Here is a 16,243-nt window from a genome sequence, read left to right on the forward strand (position 1 = left end):
AGTGTAATTATGTGATAGCAGAATTCCCTGTGTTAACCAGAGGTACACATATGGGTACCCAGTTGAAGTATTTAACTCAGGATGGTGAGACATTTGAAAATCCCAGTTGAGACAGGTAGTTTTATTCCTTAATGCGAGGCTTATGGAGATACAATTTAATTAATTGACTCAAAATAATGCAATTCCATGGCATTTTGTATATTTATAGAGTTGTGTGATGTCACTTTTAAAATATACATGTCATCTCTAAAGAAGTCCAATACTTATCGGCAGTCATTCCTTATTTTTCCCAAAACTTCTTCCATCCTATTTTAAGCAACCTTTAGTCTATCTTTATACTTTGTGGAGTTGCTGATTCTGGACTTTTTATAAAAATGGCATCATACAGATGTATTCTTTTGTGAGTGATTTCTTTCACTTAGTGTAGTATTTCCAAGGTCCATCCATACTGAGTAAGTTTTGGGTTGGTGCAGAATGAAAGTAAGTTTTATAAGTCAGCTTTTTGTTGCTCATAAAATATTGCAGGCGTGTTAGCTTTATAAAGCAAAGAAATGTCTGTAGCTCACAGTTCAGGAATTTCAAGGAATCATTCTGGTGCTGACCTTCCTGTTGTCAGAGTCACAAGCCAGCACATGGAGTCACAAGACAAGAGACAGGGAGCATACATGTCTATGTCTGTGTTTTCTCTCTCCTTATACAGCTATGTGGAGAGACTCCTGGGGCTCCATGCTAATGTCCTTGTGCAGTTCTAACCACTCTCAAAGACCCCATCTCTACACACTGACATTGGATTAAATTTACACTGTATAAATATATCACAATGAGCATTGAAATTCTGTAATGAACTATTGGGGAACACTCAAACCAGATCCAAGCCATAGAATGGTGGGTTCCAGTGGGCTTACTAAGCAGTTATGAGCTAATGTTGAGGTTAATGTTGGATCTTCAGAGTAGGACCCATGGAGAATGTTATGGGAGCTGAAGACGAACATGTAATTCAGGAGCATATCATAGAGATTATGAGTTATGAATAGAGATTATGATTTTCAAAGGTAGGGCTGCTTTGAAATGCGAGTGATATGTCTTGATGAGTACCATTTGAATATGAGTTGATACTAAATGCTTTAAGGTCACTTAGGTTGGTAGTAGAAAGCCAGATTTCACATTAGGGATACTCCAGTTCTTGAATACTTTCTTTTCACATTCTAGCACCTCCTACTGTATAGCGTAACTAGATGAAGCAAAAATGATTTTTGGAAGTATCTTTTGAATTGTTAGAAGCATGAGAAATAAACTTTTCCATGTTATAGCTGTCAGGATTTTTCTCTGGGCACTTGGTGGCAGGTAGTCTTTTCCTGGACTCTGTTGGCTTTGTCACCTTATGAAGAAACAGGCCATCTTCTGGTCCAGCTGTTTGCCTCTGCATGCCTCTGCAGTGCTGTCTTGGATAGAACTTTCCATTGTTTCGGTTTCCTTTAGACTTGTGCCTTTGAACATGTTCCTTATATTCATTTGACAGATTCCTGCCAATCAAATGGAAGCCAAAAGTTCCTAAAGGGTATCTGGCCTCTGTTTGCATCTCTGGCAGTCCAGAGAAATTCCTCATTGCTTGTTTCTGTGCTGCTCATGCCATAATCTTTTGCAAGAGGAAGGGTTTTAAACATTATGTGGTTCAAAGGTTAGTGAGTTAAGGGTGAGTGGTTTATGAGCCTCTTGAAATTGTTTGCACAATTCTTCATATTTATGCTCACATGTATTTTTTTTCTACCCATAAGATCTGCAAATGTGTGTTCCTCTAAGAGGGAACAATCATTTATCTACTAATGTTGAACACTGCTGGAGTTTTTATCCTCTACCATGAACAGGACTCCTCCCAACACCTTACTTGTGTCACTTCATGCATTCTTCACAGCTCATCCTCACAAATTAAGAAACTGAGTCTCACCACTGTTACGATGATTTGCTCAAGGCCACGGGGCTGGTAGGTGCAGAAGCTGGATTTGGGATCTGGATTCCGATGCCTCAAACTGGAGCCTTCTAGTGCATTCTTAACCTGCACGAGCTGTGTACTGCTCTGAGTCTTTTTCTGGCTCAAGAACTGATTGATTCTCTGCTAATAAGTGGGCAACAATAGCACAGAGAGAAATGAAGCATGTTCTGTGATTAGAGACGCACAGCTACTAGCATGTGCCAGTAAGATCCACAAACACCCAGGCAGATTATGAGGCTGTTGCATGGATTCTCAATTGAATAAAATTTGACCTTTGCTTCTGCCACTGACTTGTTTCATTCCTCTCATCTCTTCCTGTGTCCTTTTGTTCTTTCCTCTCCCACTCTCCTTTGTTCCTCCTTCTCCTTTTTTGTTCAGCAAGCATTACAGAGCACTTAGCCTTGCCTGAGATAAGATTGGTAATGCAAAGCTTTACTGGTACTAAAATGGCTTTATGGTCAGTGGGTCGGGGAGCGTCCTGCTCTGTGGCCAGTGCCTCTTTGCCCTGAGAAGTTCTCCATGGCGATGTCACACCTGAGTCAACATGGTGGAGAAAAGCAAAGGACCTGAGGCTGAGCTTCTCTTGTGTACAAGGAGTAGGCAACCTCACTTCTGATTCTGGGAGGAAATTTTGGTGTTGCTCTTCAGGGCAGTGGATAATACTGAAGGAAGCCGGGTTTTCTTGTGGGTAGCAGGTAGGATGAGAGTTCAGGGAGCTTTTCAGTTTTGAAAAATGTTTTCAGTTTTAAAATGGAATTTAAAGGAAAGGTCGAGTTTGGATCTGTCAGGATATAATAAAAGCATAGCACTAGAAGGGATGGCTCAGGGAGTTTTTGAAGAGAGAATAAAACAGTTATGTTTTTCTGTTCTTTCAAGAATATGTCAGCTATTCATAACTTCTTCTTATCAGGATTGCCCTTATTAATTGTTACAATCATGGGGTCACCTTCGAACTAAGGTTGGAAAAGAAGGGACAGAGGGCAGTGTGTGTAGCATTTGTCGTACCAGTGAGTAGAATTGTGCTTTGAGCCTTCGCTTTGCTGTTTGTTAGTTTGTCTGATTATTGATTGGCTGTTTTCATCCAGCATCAAACTTCAGGTCTATACAAAGGGATAAAGAATAATATCTGCCTTATGTCATAGAATTGGTGTTCACATTTTTGCTGTGTGTAACATCCATTCCAAGTCTGCAGGGACAGTAGTTATGGATAATATCTTTTCTGTATTTTCCACTGTGTCATGCTAGTGTTTCAGTTGTACTTTTTCACCTTGACTTTTGTAGGTTTTAGAATGAGTTACTAATTTTTATCAAACTTTAAGGCTTCATGAGAATTCTATTTAAGATCCAGTTGCATTCTATCCTGGTTCTTATTGAACTCTCTTTATCCTGTTGTGGTTCATTTGTTCATAGACATAATCAAAAATAACACCAGACTCAGAACATAGTTTGTATTATGGAAAATTTAGTAAGTTCATTTAATCATTTGACTGTGGGCTACATACACACATATGACCCATTTTAATAGATTTTTTCCTTGCTATATACTCTGATTTTTCTATGCTTTATTATCTTCTTAGCATGTTATGCCACATACTGGTCACATTTCATTTTTGTATATATTTTATGTATTTCCAATTGGCTCAGAACTTTTAATTACATAATATCGAAGGAGCAGCGATGTGAACTTTCAAAAAAGTGAAGGAATCTTGCCCAGAATCTCGGTTTCTAGACTAACCACTTCTCAGGTTTCCTCCTTCCCTTTTAGCCAGTCCTTGCTCAAATATAGGTACATCCTGACATCACTTAGTCATAATGCATGCAGAACAGTGCCCTTGACCCCTTCCACTTAACTTCGTGTATAAGTTTCGGTGTTGCTACATGTTCTAAAATTTAGTGGAGATTATTTTGTTTATTATGTTTCCCACTAGCTTTATATGTAAGGCAGGAGTAGAGTGTTTGGGTCAAATGGTAGTAACTTAAAGCAATGACCAAAGAGACGTTGGTCTTTTACTGTGCTGTCAGCAAAGTGTTCTCACTTAACAAAACGTTAGTTTCTTATATAAATTCCTATAGAAGAAATAACTGTATTATTGTATGTTTAGTTTTAGTTACATTGAACATTCAACATGTTCAAAAGGCTTTGTCTCTGTCCCTCATTGTCTCATCTGTCTCTTGTTTGCCTGTCACTTTGTCTGGAATTGAACCCAAGCCCTTCATACTGAGCTGTATCTTCAGCCTTTTTTAATTAAAGCTTTTTAATTTGAGATAAATTCATTGGAGACCAGTAAGTTGGCCAGGCTGGTCTTGAACTTGTGAATCTCATGCCTCAGTTTCCCAAGCCTACAGGCATACGTGATCCATTTTCTTACTTTCATTCCTCTGACCATTAGAAAGCTTCATTTGGCACATGCTGTTTATCAAGTTTATATATTATTTCACACAATAGAAGTTCATATCCTTAGCCATTTGACCTGTTGGGATTATGATTTTAACTCTGAAATATTTATCAATTTCCTGACATATTTGTTGGCCAATTTTTTTCCAAGACTTCTTTCTTAGGCACATACATGCACACATGGAGTTAATGGAGATGGTTTCACTCACCAAATGCACTGCCTTGATCATCCGAGTCCTTACTAAGGGACCCAAATATGAATGGTTAAGATATTTGAGATTTAGACATCCAGAGGGCCTCTTCATGGGTCCAGTTGAGGGTTCAGAGGGAGCTAGACCTACCTGACATGGTGGACTTCTCTTCTGAGATTACTTTGCAGGCCAAGGCGTGTGACCTCAGAGTAACTGAGGGACACCCTCAGATAGTGTCAGTCATTCTGGCCAAGACTTTGTTTCTTCTTATGTTGTTTTCACGTACTGCTGCCTGTTTTCTTTAAGAATCTATTGGCTTAGTTCTTTTAGACAGTAGGTATTTTAGGGTCATGTTTAATTGTGATTTCTTGATAAACTGATCTCTGATTTCCATTACCTACCAACCCAAGGGAGAAATAGTTTCTTTCTCATGAGTTTCTAAACTTCTCACTTCTTCTGATGCATCCCTTGTATATTCTTTACGAAGCCTTTCTCTTTTTCATGTACCAGAGTTAGATATGAGTTTGAGAAATCTACTTTAAGGCAGATGCCTTTTTCTTCATATTAATGCGAGGACCTGCTGGACGATTGGGCCAGCCTGGAACAGGGTGTGGGAAGACAGGGCACAGTCACACCTTCCCTGCCACAGCACAAAGGCGGGAAGGGTAGAGCAGCACTGGCTATGCCTGGACCCCAAATCTGATGTTCCAGTGTGTCTCCAAAGTGGAAGGCCTGGCTGTGCTTTCTAAGCTTACATGAGAGATAGACACTAGGAAAATACAAACTATAAATAAAACTAGGATTCAGGTTTCTGAACTTGGGGCGAGGATAGCTTTCTGAGATAAAATTAGCTTCCAATTTCTGCAGACTTCTCTCTTTTTCACCAGAGAGCATTTAATCAAATTCAGCAAATATTTGTAACTTTTTTTTAAAGCTAGGCCTATGTAGGATGCTTTCTGCCTGGTAAAATGGTAAAGATACAGAGATAGCTCTTTAAGAGCTATGCATATGGTTAAGAACTGTGTATTACAGTTCTATGAGAGAAAAGATTAGCCTGAGTGGGGACTTAGGAAATTGCCAGTATACCCATCTTTTATTCTGTTTTTAAACCCAAAATCCATTGTGTCTACTAAAGTCAATGTTTTCTCTTCCAGATTTTCCATGACTTAAATTTCAACTTGACTACCAACCTTCTAATTACGATTTTATCATGAGTTGGAAAATATTGTAGAGACATTGAAACTTTTTGTTTGTTTTTTGTTCCAAAAGTAAACATATAAAACATTGATAAAACTCTAGGAATTAGGAAGAAAGGTATGTAACCAAATCAGCAATAGGAAACTAGCTCATCCATTGCTAGAAGTGGTTGCTCAGGTTTTTGAAAATTGTGCCTTCAAATATAATGTATAAATCATAGTGTGTGTGCAATTATTAATGATTTATTCTTGACTAGCTTTTATTAGATGATTTCTTTTTCCTTGTTCCTTTCGAAATATTACCTCCACTGGGACCTAATTACCACTGCTCAAAATTCACTGAACAACAGAAAAGATGTGGGCTCCCAATGTTATCTTTAGGTATCACAGAATATTAGACGCTAATTAGTTATCCATTGTGTGTACACGTATATAAACCTTTTCTGCCAAGTTTATTGTCAAATTGCAGTGAAGAAAGTCAAGGAAATACTTCTTTTCAACTTCATACAATTCTGAGTTTCATACAGATTTTCACCCTGAGTGAGAATATTGCAAGTCAAGACGTTTTATGTTCTAAAGTAAACATGCAAAGCTGAGGTTTATTTTAAGTTAATGTTTAACTTAGCACTGAAATTGTGAAGGAAAGACTATTTCTTAAAAAAAAAAAAGCTTTTGTAGAAAAGATATGCTTTGATGCCACTGCTCTACTGAATAGCTGTATTTGAAGAGAAATTTAGTTCAAATTCCAGTACATCGAAGCATTTTATGGGATTTTTAAAGCATTTGCTATGTTAGAGAAGTAATTGAACATTGCTATTTTTAATTACTTACATATCACTCATAAAATCATTAAAATGACCCAGGAGTTGATTTCACACACCTTTATAAAATGGAGGATACAAAAATGGAAAAAAAAATACAAAATACAAAAAATACAAAAATAGGAAAGAATGAATTCTATGTCTCAAGTCTGATGATATGGGTTGTAGGTCTAGTGTGTTTGTTACTTGTTCTATGGGATCATAGAAAAGACCTGAACATCACTTAGTTGTATTTCTCACCCTTATCAACAAATAAATTATAAACTTTTCCTCTTTTGGGCACCTGTAATTGTTGCCTACTTCTTTTAATTGCATAAATAAAATTGTCCTATTATGCCAGGTTCAGAACATTTAGATGAACAAACAAATGTCACACAGCACCCAGCTACAGGTATGATCTATCATTTTTGTGTTTGGCTTCTTAATTGTTAATAAAAATGACACTAATACTATCTCTCACAGCGTTGTATGTTAAAGATTTTTAGTTTTGCTATATGTTTTGAATGACTACTGTTTTAAAATGTTTACTATTTTACTGCATAATTATATTGATGGTTCCATTCCTTAAAATTTTTGCTGTGGTCAACATTTTTGCGCATAAATATAGCTTAGTTCCTTAGAAATCTTGAACATAATGTGTGGGGGTTGAAATGTCAGGGTCAAAGGTTAACATCTTCATGAGTATTCACATCTGTGGATGACTTGTTTTCTCATATTTGGACCCAGGATATTTCTGGAACTTTTACAGCAGTACATCCCCAAGCAAGCCAGCATTCAGTGTACTTTTGGTATTCACATTTCTCTGGTTCTTGTAAGGTTAAATATTTGTTTCCATGTGTCTAGTTATATTTTTTAATGTCCCTTTGAAAATGAATAGTTTGCAATTTTCATGATCCCACTCACAATGAAAGAAAAAGTAAACAGTTTAAGGAGAATTGTGAATGCCTTGTTAGAGAAGTTCTAAGGCTTATGTGAGTTGTATGAAGGACCGTATAAATAAATGGAGAGGCATACCTTCTTCCTAAGTGGAAAGGCAGAGGTTGCTAAATGATCACTTTCTCCCATGTAATCTCAGCACAAATCTTAAGTTGATCGCTTTTGAATTTTAACAGCCAAGGTCTAAAAGTGTCTGGATAATAAACAGGCAAAATAGCTAAGAGAAATTTGACTAATGAGAGTAATTAGGAACAGGGTCCAGCGTAGAGAGACAGTAAGCTTGTTATCAGACACCCGTCACTGTAGCTGGAAGCTTGCAGTTGGAAGAGGTGGAGACCTGCAGAAATAGTCAATGGAGAAATGGAACAACCATATGCAGTATTTAATATGCAGCACAGGGACGACTCTGAAACATTCTGGAAAGGAAGGATTACTCTTGTGGCATTGGGATGATTGATTTTATGGAAGGGTCAATGAATGGGTTATGTCCTGACTGTATTATCAGAATAAGCCCTGATATAAGTTAAAGGTTAAAAAAATAGCAAAGGGTTAAGAAGAATGGGAGATATTTATTGTATTTTTAGTAACTAGAAACAATAGATTTTTTTTTTTTTTTAATACTTGGGCTTAGGCTTCTCAGTGGGCTTTGTCCTAGGGCCTTGCCTTTGCTGTTGTAACACAAAAGCATCAGCAGCCAGTATGTAAAATATCCAGTAAACAAAGAGAAAAATATTAGTCTTGTGCAGTTTTTTCACACACCCATTCCCACGGTGAGTTTTATGAATCTTTCAATTGTGTGGTAAACTCTGTATAAAGAAGCAAGATCTCATGGTGGTTTTCATTTGCATTTTCCTAACTTCATTCGGGGTTTTTTTTGTATCTTTTGTTTCAACTCCCTGTCACCTGGTGTCCCAGTACCATGAGACCTCTGTGCTTTCTCCAGACTAATGTGGACCAAGAACTGCCAGTTTGCTTAATAAATTATAACTTCCTGTGCTTTGGGCCCAAGGCCCCAGGGTTTGACTCAGAGTGTAGTCTGTACTTGGGTTGGAGATTGGCTGGTTGCCCACATACTCAATATGAAGAACGCTTTGCTTCTGTTAGTCCTGAATAGTTTTGTCTATGTTTTACCTACTGTTTCCTTCCCCTCCGCCTCCCCTTGCAAGTTTTTGAGTTTCTGATTGCCCTTTGGGTGCTATAATCCAGCTGTGGATGACATCTGCCTTTGCATTTTTGTCCATACAGCTGAGCAAATCTAGAGCTTGGTGGCTTCAAAACCCAGCAATATCATATTTCATTCCTGAATTAGGATAGTTATTTCTGTTTTTTGAGAGACAGGCTGAGTAAACGGTGAAGTCACTTGCACTTGTATGAGACACATAAAAGTTCTCAGAGGATTCATGCCATGAGATCATTACTCCTGAGCTAGAAATGTAGTTTTCTGGTGGCTGTGTCCCCATGTCCTTGAGGGGCCACAGTTGAAATGTGTGCCCTGCCCCTCCCTGGACTCTTTCCATTGTTGTGTGTGCCACAGGAACTGAGACCATTATGACATAGCTGAGCTGGTTTCTCTTCTCTTTTGGACATCATTGTTTGTCACAGTTCTGATCTCTGTTTCTTTACCCAGATTATAAAGTTGTAAACATTGCCATTCTATGTACATTTTCCTTTTGTTGTAAGTAGCACTCATAGCTTTCCTCGGAGATTGCTTTATCAATAATGTCCCTTTGCATTTACATCACTGTGGGCTTTACGAAATGCTTTACATCCATTATTTCACTGGATTGTCGTAAATGCCTATTTGGTAATCAGGGCAGGGGTGTTTGGCCTCATGTAACAGATGAGGAAATTGAATCCCAGTGATGTCTATAAGGCCCCGACCTGTGACCACTGTTGGAACTGGTGCCAGACCTGTGATTACACATGTTACTGGGTTGCTCTTGCCATTTTTTTTTTTTCCTGAACACATGACTTTTTATCCTTTAAGAGTTTCGAAAACTTTCTTGTGTCAGTGGTGAATAAATTAATGACTTCTTAGAGATCTAACCATTATGGCAATTACCTAACATTTCTTTTCCTCCATCTGTTGGTCTGGGTACTTTAAGAGACACCAATAGACATAAATGCCAAACCCCCCGCTTTCTTCAAACATTGAGGCACATTATTTCAAAGAAAATAAAGACCTAGAAGAAACTGTCTCTTCCCTAATATTTTAAAAACCACTGGAGTCTGGGTTTGGAGTTTTCTCTTTGAGGCTTTGTAGCTCTGAAACTACCACAAAACATAACATTTGGGGGTCACTGATTCCTCTTCCTTTTTTAAATAATATCATGTCTGTATGTTATGTGTCATTTGTGTTCTGACCTTCAGTTTTAGAGAACCAAAAGTTTAGGATGTTCTGAATCCAAGTAAATTCCCTTGTGAGTACAAGGACTCACAACTGTGGAATGTTGGTGATAAAGGGACTTTCACTCATATACCCCTTCTTGTGTAGAAGACATGGCCAGTTAGTGATGGACCTGAGAGAAGACTATTGCAAATAGACTTATTAAATATGCATTAGTTTCCTCCACCTCAAGGAATCCTTTCTGAGTTGAATCTTCCCCTTCTTACTAGACTGGGAGTATTGGAGGGATGGTTCTCCACTCTGCGCATGGCTTTTCTCCCTAGAGTGGCTAGAATAATTAGTGGCTTTTCATAATTACTCAAGATTGATTTATATACAGTGAATGATTTAAACCTATGTCGTTATTGCCAATTGACTGACTAACTTGTTAGAGCATGAGGGGTTTTTCTTAAGTTAGGATTTATTATGGAAAACAAACCACTCTAGGTGTTTTAAGTAGAAGGGATTTAATACAGGGTGTTAGTTGATGTGAATTTATTGAAAAGATAATATGGAGCAGGCTATATTTGAATGTCTAGTAATGAATACCAGAAGTACACAAAGTTTCTCTATTATTTATAGTGAAGACAGAGGAAAGTCACAAGGGTATCCTGAACTGTTGAGCTTAGGAACTACTGTGTGTAAGAAACAGAGGTCCAGAAGCCATGGCCATGGTGGCTTGTGCTGTAATTCCAGTACTGTGGGAATCTGAAGCAGGAGGATCATACATTTGAGTACAACATGGGAAACTTAGCATCTGATGAGATTGTTTCTGAACATAAAGGTTAAAAAAATTGCTGAGGATGTCACTCAATCCCCAGTAGCAGCAACAGCAACAACAACAACAACAAGAGTAGCAACAAAGCCATGACCAAAGCAGGGAACGGGATCCTGGAACGTGGAATCCAGGTAGCATCTCTGTCACAGATGTTTCTTGACAGTCACCAAGTTGAAGACTCAGTATGAAAACCTGGGTGCAGAAAAGCTCGTATCTCCACAACCATGCTTCCAACAGGAAACAGGTGAAAGCAGTAGAAATATGGCTTCCATCTCACCTTTGCCTTCCAAATTTCCAGACACTGCATGTATCTTGGCAGAATTTCTTTTGCAGTAAAACCCTATCCATAAGGCAGCCTCTGCGACAGGGCAAGTTTGAGGGCCAATTTACTGTATCCAACACAGTGAGTTGTTATGGTTTTCACCTTTGGGGCGCTCTCTGCTGTATGATTGAGGATTTAATGATACCTAAAGGAGGCTGGAATAATAATTATGCTCTATTAGCACTCTTCTTGTGTGTATAGTTAATTATATAACAGAATGGAATGTAGCAGGAATCCCTGTGGGGAATTCCTATTTATCAGAAAAATGTCATAGGGAGGGAAGACCCTGAGCTGAGAGACTATAATAAACTGTTTTGGTTTCAAACATCCTGGAAAGTACTAGAGATGCAGATACTTTACTGTAACAGTGCTCAGCATGTTGAGGGGAGTTCCATTTGAAGCAGAGACTGTCAACTTTCCAACTTGTCTTACCCTTTGTACTCCTGTCTCCTAGCCTGAAGTACACATGTGGAATTTCCAATGGGAATCAATGTAAAATCATTTACTTAAGATATATGAAGTGGAGATGTAAACTATGGGCTCGCATTGAATCCTCCTGACTTCTCTCTGAAGTTGTACATAGCTGCATGTAGAAATGTGAAATAATTGCTGTAGCCCTCTCCACATTTACCCTTTTCCTCTTGTAGATATATTTCGGCACGGTAATTTTCCATTCCAAACTAAAAGGTGAACAAAATCAAGTCCCTCTACCTGAAACTAAGTGGGTGTAAAATCACTGGTGAGTTGATTAGGGTAAGGGACAGGGGAGAGCAAGAAGTAAGGGTACAATCTAAGGAGATCATCTGGTTGTCTTCAAAAGAAAGACATTCTCTGCTTCAGGAAATAGAGCCTGATTGAGTGAGTTGGCTGATAATAGTTTCTGCTCGATTTGTGCTGTCCTTGCTTTTTTCTTCACAGTGCAATCCTTCTTGACCACTTTTTCCCTTATTTCCAAGGAGCCCATGCTTCTAGAGCAGAGAAACCCCTCACATCTCCTCTGCTTCCCCTGGCTCATTGCTTTGCCTTCTAAGTCACTGCACTTACAAATTTGAAGTATGGTGAAATATGTGAGACATTATTTAGGATTCATTTATACTAAGTAGCCCAAACCTCATTATCACAGTGCTGAACAGAGCTAACTAGAAGTTATCAGAAGAACTGAGACACTGGGTCACTGTTAATAATTCTACCCAAAGAGCGGACATAAATTGACTATGTGCTTATCCCACTTACAGGTACCTTTCAAGTACAGTGTTTGAAATGTAAGCTAAAATGATTGAAAACCAGTGCATAACCTTTGTATTATTGTGTATTGGATATTTTGTGATTCCGCAATGCAAAGGCAGAACGAACAGGTGATCTTCATGGAAATATAGGTTTCAGCTACACAGAACTTCTTCCCAGTCAGGAAATTTCTGCCTTGGATCAGGCTGCCCTTTAGATAATGAGTTCTTTGTTCCTGGAAACATGCAGATGAACTCACAGATGTGGATTAAGTTTTAGCTTGACATCCACATTAGAAGAATTAATAATTTTATGCCTCTATATATTAAATTTTTGTATTGGTGAATTTCTCATTAGCTACTACTTTAAAAATGCTCTGAAGTGTGTTTGTATACATATGTGTTATTTCTGTAGAACATTGATGAACTTAATATATACTACCTACATTTCATTTCTAGTTTTTACATAGTAGTCCATAATTGATAAAAATGTGGAAAACAGCACCAATATTCTCATTGAGAGAAACCCAAACGGGGAATACCATCCACCGATGTGATTCTAGAAGTTACCTGAAACAGCCTAGCTCATTTCTACTCAGCTGCTGTTGGTCATTGCTTCATCAGATTTTGCCTGTGTTTCAAAATCTTGAAATAAAAGTGTAATAGCTCCCAACATGATTTCACACAAGGTCACCAGTTGAAAATGTTTCCAGTAGATGTGCTATTAAATGTGAAATTGCAAAACTAGCCTTTCTTACGTAATTTGAATTTATAACACATTCTAATGAGAAGCTTTTCTGTTTTTGATACCATTTCAAATACTAAGAAATAGTTTCTGAGGGCTGTGGGATTAGTGTTAAACAAAGATTTATTATTTCAAAGCATATTACAGACTAAGCAGACTTCCTTCATTTACTAAAAATAGCCAATGAGTCTGTGAAGGGTGAAAATGTACACTTTCTTCTCCCCTACATTATTTTTTCATTAAGAATTTAATAATATGCTTATATTTTAAACAATGAGTAATGTAGGTTGTATTTTTTAACAATTAAAGAGTCAAATAATTAAATTAAATTAAACTAGAAATTTTAATTGATGATAATCATGTCTACAATCAATCACACTAAGTCAAATAAATTATAGTATCCAAACACCATGCAAACGCTTTAAGACAGTTTCTGTACAGTGATTGTGGTACTGGGTACCACTTGAAAGTTTGACACTTTAAAATTTTATGAGCAACGTGATGTACAAAAGGTTTAATCACAGTAACTGACTCTGTGTTGCAGCTATGATTGCTCTAAGTTGGTTCTGAAGGCTAAATAAACAAAGCTTCACTGAGACACCTGAAGTATTCTCTGGGACTTAAATGTGATTTGAGATTCAGTAGCAGACTCACATTCATCAAAGGGAAACATTGATTATTTCTACTTTTCCAAGTCACAACATAAATTTTTTTCCTGTTTTCCTCTTTTTTTATGGAAATATCAAAGTGATAAAGGAAAAATACAAACAAAATTATTAAAAAATTAAGAGTAATTAACACAACCCTCAAGTGCTAGTAAAATTTCACGGCCCTTCTAATGGGTACAGCAGATGTGTAAACAGATATCTGAAACACAGTGTTTACATATTTTAATGCAAGTTTGGACAAGCTGTCAGGGGAATGCAGACAAGTGAGTAGCAATTAACTTGCAGCCCTAACTGTGTTATTGGTAGGTTAAGAAAGAGACGATTCCAGATAACCCCGGAAGAGATTGCTGGGATTCATTAGAGATTATATTGTTGATTTTCCCCATCATCACATTTCATTCTATTGGAAGGGCAAAACCTCCATGAATGAGACATTTTGCAGCTCATCTTTACACATCAGTGTTTCAAGTTTCGAAAGTAGATTTACTGAACTCAAGAGAGCTCAAGCTGTTTGCTTCTCTGTTGGCTTTGTACAACAGAGCAGCCTGTTGTTAGAATCAGGGACTTTGAAGAAAGCTCTGTAAGGGTGTAGTTTTGCAAACGTGGTACTCCGTGAAGGACTTATACCATTACAGAACATGCAATGTTATGGGATTTTGCACATCAGCTTGCTAATCATTTATTATTTCAGAGCTGAAGATACTGAAATTTTGAGACAATAAACAGTTTCTTGGCCACTTAGCCAAGTGGAGCCTTTGCTATTAAATATGCCACAAGGGTATATGCATGCTAATTTTCAATGGCATGGATGGCAACACCTGCAGAGAGCATCTGTCTTTATTTCTATGTCCATTTCAATACCTTTTATCCACTCCGCCTACATACTGTCCAACAATCAACAGTGTTATGAAGCTGTGCAGTTGTTTCCTGTTGCTAATACTCTGGAGGGAGAACATCTTGGTTTGAATCTAGCCTCTGGCATGTTCTAACTACTATATTGCATTGCATAAGACTTCAGCTTCTCTAAATCATTTTTAATACAGTACACAGATTAGAAGAAACATATTCATTCCTAAGGTTGCTCTTAGCTTAGATTCTCTTGAATAGATTATCCCAGCTGCTGACCACCTTGCCTTCTTTTTCCTTGCCTAATAGAAATAATAAATAGTTGTTCCACTTTCTCCTTAACCTTCTCTTGGTCTTCCAATGCGATTGTTTCCCTGTCAGGGTTGATTATTTAATTTCCAAGTGACATTGTAAATCTGAAGTGAGAGTATGGTCTAAGAGTGTGCCTCTGTTCTTATCAGAGACTGCGTTTACTTATCTGGACCTCATGCTTTTCCTCCTTGCTGCTTCGTGGTTCACTTGGGACCACCAAACAGCAGGATTTTTCTTGTCATCCACTGTTGCCAAGCCTAGGGAGAACGCTGTTCAGGGTTGCTTCCTGTGGATTCCAAGTCCCTTCCTCTACTCGGCAGTCCACAGTCTGTGGGTAGATAGAAGACAGCTTTGTGAGAAACCTTAGTGCACTCATTGTGTAGACTTGTGGGAGAAATCTGGAAGATCAAAATTGAAAGCAATGGTAAGAGATATCTAATCTTTAATTATAGATAGGTAGAGTCACCACAGTTCAAGGAAGTTAAGGAACTAAAGTCACAGAGTCAATTAGTGACTGAGTAAGAAATTGCGCCGAAGCACTCTGCATCTATGTCTAGTGCTGTTTGCAGTCTCTCCAAGTGTCTCTCAGAAAGCCTATATAAAGGCTTGGCATTTCTGTCAAGTGGTTCTGTAGTTACCTCTTTGAGCAGTGCCAGCTGTCCATGCAGAGAGTGGGGCATTTAGCCAGTGTTGGGCCAAAGCTGTCAGTAGAGAGAAGTTGAGTGAATCATTGACCTTTTCAGCCATGGCAGATCCTGGTTTGCTCTTCTGGCTTTATCTGACCTGACTCTCCAGAGTAAGTGTGATTACATTTGCTGTTCAATGAACAATTGTGTGTAATTTTCAGTCTGCCTTGTTCTTCAACGCTGTCTTCCCACGCTTCCATCACATGCCACAGCATATCTGCTTGGTAATTACACTGGTAGGGACTTACCTGTACTGTTTGGAAAAGGTTTCCCTGAAGTGCTTATTTACTTGTGCATAATAAATCTTGATTGATACCTTGGTAATCTCTGAGATCAGTCTGAGACTCCTACAGTGGGGAGAATTGAAGAATTAGGGGAACGTGTGACAAAGGAAGAAAGAAAGAAAAAAAGAGAAAGAAAGAAAGAAACAAAAGAGAAAGAAAAAAGGAAAGAAAGAGTTGTGCTTCTTCACTGTTGAGCTAACAGGAGAATTACAGACTTGAATTCTCCATGCCTATCTTAGGTTGGACCAGTTCTTCAGTCAGGCTTGTTCATAAATTTCTAATTGGAGCTCGTGCTCAGATTCTGTGTTAGCACTAATTTAATCCAATGAGCACACTGTCCTGAGAACGATACCACATTCCAAAGACTGCAGAAGTTGCACTCTAGGCTTATGGCTGAACTAAGACCAGACATGGAGAGTATGATTCTAAAGGCCAAGAATCTAGCTAAACACTGACTTTCAGAA

At 38.1% G+C, this 16,243-nt stretch overlaps 1 protein-coding gene across 10 annotated transcripts in view; it reads left to right on the forward strand.

Moving 5' to 3' along the window:
* The window catches only part of Lpp (LIM domain containing preferred translocation partner in lipoma), a 606,732-nt gene that overhangs the window by 180,663 nt on the left and 409,826 nt on the right, over positions 1–16,243 (forward strand). The window lies entirely within an intron of this gene.

The sequence above is a fragment of the Cavia porcellus genome, unplaced genomic scaffold (genome assembly GCF_034190915.1).
Source record: "Cavia porcellus strain 051 isolate PalLab524CR breed Dunkin Hartley unplaced genomic scaffold, mCavPor4.1 scaffold_14, whole genome shotgun sequence".
Taxonomy (NCBI): Eukaryota; Metazoa; Chordata; class Mammalia; order Rodentia; family Caviidae; genus Cavia; species Cavia porcellus.